Genomic DNA, 9,355 nt, shown 5'->3' on the forward strand with positions numbered 1-9,355 from the left:
CTTAAAGTTAAGGCAGAGTGCCATACCATAAGGCAAGTGAGCCTTAGACCTGTTCAGGATCTCCCTCATGGCCTCAAACATCAAAGCAGGAAGGTTCAAGGGGGTCAAGGTGATCACATGGTACATGATGCAAATATCCCTACTAGATAAGAGGTCATGTCTGCCACTCCTAGGGATAAAAAGTTTGATAACCATGTGATGCAAAAGCCTCATCTCAACTGAAAGAATTTTTGCTTCTAATTTATTCAAGTTTTCAGTAAATGCTCTCCCTAAAATAGAACTTAATCCTTCTTGTTTGATTGAGAGTTCCATATGAGTATAGCCTTTACAAGGCAAGTGTAAGATTTGTCCCAAATGTAATGGATCAAGAACAATGTTAACACCTTTCACCAAGGATTTTACTGTTCCATTGCAGTAACTCAAATTTAAGTATAATTCTTTAACCAAATCAATATAAGTATTTTTCTTTAATAAACAGTAAAATTTTCATCCTTGATTTTTAATCTTTGATCCAATAGAGAACTCTTTTTTTTCAAAAAACATGAAATCTATATTCTTCCCGGATTTCACTTTTTGATTGGAGAGAGGTACCTTGCTTGGACTGAGTGAAGACTGTGAAAAAGCTAGAGCAGGACCTGGAACTGGAGTTGGAGTAGAAGAGGGCTCAGTAGTAATTCTTTTTCTGCGTACATCTTCCTCTAACCCTCGAACAGATTTTTTTCTCTGCGGTAGCTTAGATTTGGGAGCCATTTTGGACAGAAGAGACTTACAAATAGCTTAGGAGAGTTGATGAGTGGTAGAATGGAAGAGATTTTTAGAGGAAAAGCAAAGATTTTGGAGAGATAGATCGTCGGTTTAGAGAAAAGGGTTTGGAGCTAGGGTAAGCTCGAACCACCCAAACGAAGAAGAAAGAGAAGAGAGACTTAAATCCTATAGGGGTGATTTAAAGAGAAAAATTTGGTGGAAAGAGGGATTTTGAGATAAGAGTGGAGAGGGAGGTGATCTTGTTCGGTGGAATGGAGAAGACGAACGGAAGAGGGGTCGGCTCTTTGCAATCGATGAAATCCCAATAAAATAGAGCTCGATAGGTTTTAATAAAAAAAATACAAGTTTATCCTAGGATCAACCCAGGGGTCGACTCATGGTAAGAAAAATTTAAAAAAGATGATGAAAAAATTTTGAAAAAGTTTGAAACTTGAGAGAAGGGTGTCTATTTGAGAGATTAATCAAATGAAGGATAGTTTTGAGCTTTTAAGAAAGGAGAGAAGTGAAATTAGCTCAAAAATAAATTGGTTTAATGAATTTTTGGTAAATTAAACTTGAAATCAGAAACATACTCAAGCTGAAGGATCAAGGATTCCTAATTTTCTCCTAATTTCATAAAATCTATCTTCACTTAAGGTCTTGGTAAAGATGTCAGTCAATTATTTTTTAGTACATACATAATCAAGAATTATATCTTTATTTTGGGCATGTTCTCTTATGAAATGATGCCTAATTTCAATATATTTTGATCTAGAGTACCGAATTAGATTTTTAGTTAGATTAATAGCACTAGTGTTATCACATCTTATGGGAGTTTCATTGAGTTTGATACTAAAGTTCTCAAGTTGTTGCTTAATCCATAGGATTTGAGCATAGCAACTTTCGGCTGCAATATATTCGACTTCGGTCATAGACAGTGCCACCGAGTTTTGCTTCTTGCTAACTCAAAAGATTAAATTAACTTCAAAAAATTGGCAAGTTTTATTAGTACTTTTTCTATCTAATTTACATCTAATAAAGTCGACATCTGAATATTTTATTAAGTTAATTGATGAGTCCTTAGAATACCATAATCCTAGAGTTTGTGTACCTTTTAAATATTTAAAAATTTTTTTAACTACATTTAAGTGTGATTCTTTTGGATTTGATTGAAAGCATGCACATAAACAAACACTAAATATAATATCTGGTCTACTAGCAGTTAAATACAATAAAGAACCAATCATGCCTCTATAAAATTTTGAGTCTACATTTTTACCTCCTTCATCCTTGTCAAGCTTACATGATGGGCTCATGGGTGTACCAATTACTTTGAAGCTCTCCATTCCAAATCTATTGAGTAGTTCTTTTATGTACTTGCATTGGGTGATGGAGATCCCTTCCTTTGTTTGTTTGATTTGGAGTCCGAGGAAGAATGTAAGTTCTCTCATCATGCTCATCTCGAACTCCCTCTGCATAAGCTTAGCAAAATCTTGATAAAGAGTTTCATTAGTAGACCCAAATATAATGTCATCAATGTATATTTGTACAAGTAAGATATTATCATAATTTTTTTTAATGAAAAGGGTTGTATCTACATTTCCTTTTGAAAAATCATTATTAAGCAAGAATTTACTTAACCTTTCATACTAAGCTCTAGGTGCTTGTTTTAAACCATATAAAGCTTTGTTTAATTTGAAAACATAATTAGAAAAAGCATGATTTTCAAAATCAGGAGGTTGTTCTACATATACTTTTTCAATAATATAACCATTTAGAAAAATACTTTTGACATCCATTTAGAATTACTTAAAATTCATAAAGCATGCATATGCAAGTAAAAGCCTAATTGCTTCTAATCTAGCAACAGGTGCAAAGGTCTCATCAAAATCAATTTTCTTTTCTTGATTATAATCCTTTGCAACCAATCTTGCTTTATTTTTAATTATATTTCTATGTTCATCCAATTTATTCCTATATACCCATTTTGTACAAATTACTGGATAATTTTTAGGTCTTGATACTAAAGTCCATACATTATTTCTTTCAAATTGATTTAGTTCTTCTTATATTGCATTGATCCAATTATAATCTTTTTCAGCTTCATCTATGATTTTAGGTTCAAATGAGAAATAAATGCAAAATGATTATATACATCTCTAAGTGAAGAACGAGTTCTTACTCTATGTGTAGGATCACCAATGATTAATTCTTTGGGATGATTGTGATCATTCCTCCATTCTTTGGGTAGTTCATTAGTATCTTGAGATTGTTCTTGTTGTTCTTCACTTTCATCATCTTGTTTGTTTTCATGTTCTTTTTCATTTTGAATTGTTGAGTCTTTTAGGATGAGCTCCTTCATTCCTTCTATAAGAGGATCTGCATCATCAATACCTTCATTCTTTCCTGAAGGAAGATCATTGGTCTCATAAAAAACAACATGTATTGACTCCTCTACTACTAAAGTTCTTTTGTTGAAAATTCTAAAAGCTTTGCTAGAAGAGGAATAATCAAGAAAAATAGCTTCACCAGATTTTGCATCAAATTTTTCTAATCTTTCTTTATCATTGTTCAAAACAAAACATCAGCAATCAAAAATGTGTAAATATATAATATTTGGTTTTCTTCCTTTCCAAAAGCTCATAGGATATTTTTTTTTAGAATTGGTCTAATTAAAGCATGATTTAATATGTAACATGCCGTGTTAATTACTTCTGCCCAAAAGTATCTTGGGAGATTGCTTTCATATAGCATGGTACGGGCCATTTCTTCAAGGGTTCTATTTTTTCTTTCTATTACCCCATTTTGTTGGGATGTCCTAGGTGCTGAAAAGTTATGGTCAATGCTTTTTCATCACAAAATTTTTTAAAATCTTGATTTTTAAATTTGGTTCCATGATCACTTCGAATATGTTGAATTGAAAAATTTTTTTCATTAGTAATTTTTTGATAAAATTTTGAGAACACATGAAAAGTTTCATCCTTATGTACCAAAAAGAAAATCCATGTAAAATGAGAGAAATCATCAATAATTATAAAGTCATATCATTTTCCACTTAAACTAGTAGTTCTTATGGGTCCAAATAAATTCTTGTACAATAATTTTAATGATCTAGAATTTGAAATAATATTTTTAGATTTGAATGATACTTTTGTTTGTTTACCTAGTTGACATGGATCACAAATTCTATCATTTTCAAAATTCAATTTAGGTAAACTGATAACCAATTCTTTTTTAATAAGTTTTGAAAGTGAATGCATGCTAATATGTGCAAGCCTACGGTGCCAAAGCCAACTAGTCTCATTAATTTTGGCATTCATGGCTACTAGGCATTACATGATTATCTTGGAAAGATCATTCAAATTTACCATATAAATATTACCATGTCTATGCCCAACAAATTTAATGCCTTCATCATTGAAACTAGTTACTATGCATAATGAAGATTCAAAAATAATTTTGTATGCTTTGTCACAAAATTGACTAATGCTTAGTAGATTATGTTTCAAACTATCTACTAATAAAATATTTTCAATATACTTGGTGGGAGTGATACCAATGTTACCTATACCGATGATCTTTTCTTTGCTATTGTCTCCAAAGGTGACCATCCCTCCATCTTTTGCATCAAGTGTGATGAATTGAGATTTATCATCAGTCATGTATCTTGAGCACCCGCTATCAAGATACCATTTTTGATTCGTTCCTTGGGATGCAAGACACACATACATGCAAAAATCAAGTTTTGACTTTAGGTATCCAAATTTTCTTGGGTCTTTTTTGGTTAGTTACAATAGTTCTTTTTGGAATCCATGTTCTCTTTACATTAGAATTTTTAGATTTATTAGAGAAATATGTATAGGATTTGTATCCTACTTTACTACATTTAAAGCAAGTGATATTTAGAAACTTATTACTTGATGAGTTCACAAAGATATTTTTCAAAAATTTTTATTTCTTTAAAGGGTTGTAGCCAAGACCAGCTTTATCATAAACGGTCTTTTGATTTTCAAGTATCATTTAAAGTTTATTTGAACTTAGAGTGAACTTTTCTACTATAGGTTTTAACTTAGTAATTTTATTTTTTAAGTTTTGATTTTTTTGTGTCAAGATCGATTTTTCATTTGAAATAATCTCATTTTCTTTTAGTAAAGATTGATTCTTTGATTTTAATTCTTTGTTCTTTACCCCTAACTTCTTTTGATCATCAACTAGATCATAAAATACTTCTTGAAGTTTTTCAAAAGTAAAGTCATTAGGAGTTTCAGCATTTGCCTTATTTTCATATGCGATAAGGCACAAGTTGGCTTGTTCATGAGACTCTTCTTCTTCGAAGCTTGACTCATCACTATCACTCCATGTAGCCACCATAGCCTTTTTTTTGTACTTCTTGGGGCCCTTCTTAAGTTGTGGACATTCGGACCTAAAGTGCTCTGGCTTCTTACATTCATAATAAATAAGGGGTTGCTCCTTATCCTTCTCCTTGCTATGCTCCTATTTTGTAGGTGGCCTCTTCCTCATCCCTTTTTTTTTTTTTTTTTCTTCAAAAATCTTTTAAACTTTCTAGTGATTAGGGTCATTTCTTTATCTTGCTCTTCATTTTCTATTTCTTCAAATTCCTCATCGAGTTGAGTAGTGGACTTGAGGGTGATTGTTCTCTTCTTCTTAACATCTTCTTCTTGATGTTGTTTCATGCTTAGCTCGTGTGTCATTAATGATCCTAGAAGCTCCTCCATGGATAAATATTCAGATCTTTGGCTTCTTGGATTGCGGTCACTTTGGCCTCCCACATCCTTGGTAAAGACCTAAGAATCTTTCTCACAAGATCGCTGTTAGAGTAAGACTTATCAAGATTTTTTAAATCATTAATAATATCCAAAAAATGAGTAAACATTTCAGTTATTGATTTTTCATACTTCATTTTAAAGAGTTCATATTTGTGCACAAGCATGTTAATTTTTGATTCCTTAACTTGATTAGTGCCTTCATGTGTTACTTCTAATCTATCCCATATTTTCTTAGCTGACATGCATGTTGAAATGTAATTAAATTTATTAGCATCTAAAGCAGAATATAAAATATTTATGGCTTTGGCATTGAGTTAAACCATTTTTTTGTCAACCTCATCTTATTCTTTTTCGGATTTGGTTGATTCTACACTATCAATTATCTTAGTGAGTGTGTGTGGTCCATTAACTATGATACTCCACATATCATAGTCAAGTGCTTGGATAAAGATTTTCATCCGTGCTTTCCAATAGGTGTAGTTTGACCAATTGAAAAGTGGAGGTCGGTTTGTGGACTGCCTCTCAGCTAGTGAAGCACCAACTTGAGTTGCCATAGATCTTTAGCTCTTTGATGGTTAAATCAAAGTAGGACTAGAGCATCAAGCTCTGATACCACTTGTTGCCCAGCTATGCAATCCAAGAGGGACGGGTGAATTGGGTTTCTAAAATTTTAAAGTTAATTTAGAACTACGAGGATTAAATAATAATGAGCAGGATATATGTAGAAAGTGATTTAAGCAACATGTAAAAATTAGATACAAGAATGCAAAAAGATAAGAAAATTTAGAAAGAGAGCAAGTAAGTACAACACAAACAAACAAGATTTATAGTGGTTCGGTGCCAACCTTGCACCTACATCTACTCTCCAAGCTCTTACTTGAAAATTCAAATCCACTTAACCGTATTCAACAAGAATATAATGTCGGTACCTCTGACTCTAGCTATCTCAAGCTAGAATACTTATTTTTTGGGTACAAGCCAACTCAATACAATTCGATTCAAGGATCGGACCAACCTTTCTATATTTTGGAACCCTTCCAAAACTAAAGATCAAGACAAAATAGAGTATGTGAGTTAATCACACGAAAATATAAATTTAGCTCCTTTAATGAGCAAATAAAACTTTAAATACACTTTACACAATAAGAAAGAAGCTTTTCTGATTTTTCTCAAGGTGGTTGAAGACTTGAATGAGCTCTTGAGGGATTGGTGAACTTGAATTGAAAGCTGCTTTTGCTTGAAGAGGTCTTTTTGCTTAGGGCTGAAATGAATGCTTGAATCACTTTGTTGGGTATAAAATACCCTCAGCCGAAGTTCTTAACAGGATTGACCCTCCCGAGACTCCTCCGGCTGTCGACCACAGACGGTATCTTCCCGGACTTCTCCAACAGTCGGATTCCCATAGTGCTGACTGAATTCCCCCGACGGACGAACTCCCACTACACCACCCGAGCTCCTTCAACATGAGTTCCCCCAGTTATCTATTAAACCGCCCTAAGTGCTCACTAAGCTCCACCGCCAGCCGACTTTCTATGACTATCAGCTACTCCCCGAATCCCTTCCAGACTTCCTCCAGCCAGGTTCAACTCCAATCCGAACTACCCCGGACTTCGCCAACGGCTGAACTTCTCCAATGGTAGATTCCTACAACTACCAGATTTTAGCCCGAACTCCTACGAGAGCCGGATCTCGTCCCCAACTTCGACTGTGGAAAGGCTTCACCCGGACTCCTACGGGAGCCAGGCTCCATCCTCAACCCCGATTGCTGGTAAACTTCATCCGGACTCCTACGGGAGCCGGACTTCGCCCCTGACTCTAATTGCAGGTAGACTTCGCCCAGACTCCTACGGGAGCCAGACCTCATCTCCGACTCCGGCTACAGGAAGGCTTCGCCCGGACTCCAACGGGAGTCGGGCTCCGTCCTCGACCCCGATTGCTGGTAAACATCATCCGGACTCCTACGGGAGCCGGACTTCGCCCCTGACTCTAATTGTAGGTAGTCTTCACCCAGACTCCTACGGGAGCCAGACCTTATCTCCGACTCCGGCTACGGGAAGACTCCGCCCGGACTCCTACAGGAGTCGGGCTCCGTCTTCGACCTCGATTGCTGGTAAACTTCATCCGGACTCTTACGGGAGCCGGACATCACCCCTGACTCTAATTGCGGGTAGACTTCGCCCAGATTCCTACGGGAGCCAGACCTCATCTCCGACAACGGCTACGGGAAGACTCCGCCCGGACTCCTATGGGAGCCAGGCTCCGTCTCCGACCTCGATTGCTGGTAAACTTCATCCGGACTCTTACGGGAGCCGGACTTCGCCACCGACTCTAATTGCAGGTAGACTTCGCCAAGACTCCTACGGGAGCCAGACCTCGTCTCCAACTCTGACTACGGGAAGACTCCACCCGGACTCCTACGAGAGCCGGACTTCATCCCCGACCTCGACTAATGGTAAACTTCATCCGGACTCCCGTGGGAGCCGGACTTTGCCCCTGACTCTAATTGCAGGTAGACTTCACTCAGACTCCTACGGGAGCCTGACCTCATCTCCGACTACGGCTACGGGAAGGCTTCGCCCGGACTCCTATGGGAGCCAGGCTCCGTCCTCGACCCCGATTGCTGGTAAACTTCATCTGGACTTTTACGGGAGCCGGACTTCGCCCCTGACTCTAATTGTAGGTAGACTTCGCCCAGACTTCTACGGGAGCCAGACCTCATCTCCGACTCTGGCTACGGGAAGACTCCGCCCGGACTCCTACGGGAGCTGGGCTCCGTCCTCGACCCCGATTACTGGTAAACTTCATCCGAACTCTTACGGGAGCCGGACTTCGCCCCTGACTCTAATTGCAGGTAGACTTCGCCCAGATTCCTACGGGAGCCAGACCTCGTCTCCGACTCTGGCTACGGAAAGACTCCGTCCGGACTCCTATGGGAGCCGGGCTCCATCCCCGACCTCGATTGCTGGTAAACTTCATCCAGACTCTTACGGGAGCCAGACTTCGCCCCTGACTCTAATTGTAGGTAGACTTTGCCCAGACTCCTACGGGAGCCAGACCTCATCTCCGACTCCGGCTATGGGAAGACTCTGCCCGGACTCCTACGGGAGTCGGACTTCATCCCCGACCTCAACTAATGGTAAACTTCATCCAGACTCCCACGGGAGCCGGACTTCGCCCCTGACTCTAATTGTAGGTAGACTTCGCCCAGATTCCTATGGGAGCCAGACCTCGTCTCCGACTCTGGCTATGGGAAGACTCTGCCCGGACTCCTACAGGAGCCAGGCTCCGTCCCCGACCTCGATTGCTGGTAAACTTCATCCGGACTCTTACGGGAGCCGGACTTCGCCCCTGACTCTAATTGCAGGTCTACTTCGCCCAGACTCCTATGAGAGCTAGACCTCGTCTTTGACTCCGGCTACGGGAAGACTCCGCCCGAACTCCTACGAAAGCCAGACTTCATCCCCGACCTCGACTAATGGTAAACTTCATCCGGACTCCCACGGGAGCCGGACTTCGCCCCTGACTCTAATTGCAGGTAGACTTCGCCCAGACTCCTACGGGAGCCAGACCTCATCTCCGACTCCGGCTACGGAAAGACTCCGCCCGGACTCCTACGGGATCTGAACTTCATCCCCGACCTCGACTAATGGTAAACTTCATCCGGACTCCAACGGGAGCTGGACTTCGCCCCTGACTCTAATTGCAGGTAGACTTTGCCTAGACTCCTACGGGAGCCAGACCTCATCTCCGACTCCAGCTACGGGAAGACTCCGCCCGGACTCCTACGAGAACCGGACTTCATCCCCGACCTCGACTGATGGTAA

Source organism: Elaeis guineensis, chromosome 5 (assembly GCF_000442705.2).
Source record: "Elaeis guineensis isolate ETL-2024a chromosome 5, EG11, whole genome shotgun sequence".
NCBI lineage: Eukaryota > Viridiplantae > Streptophyta > Magnoliopsida > Arecales > Arecaceae > Elaeis > Elaeis guineensis.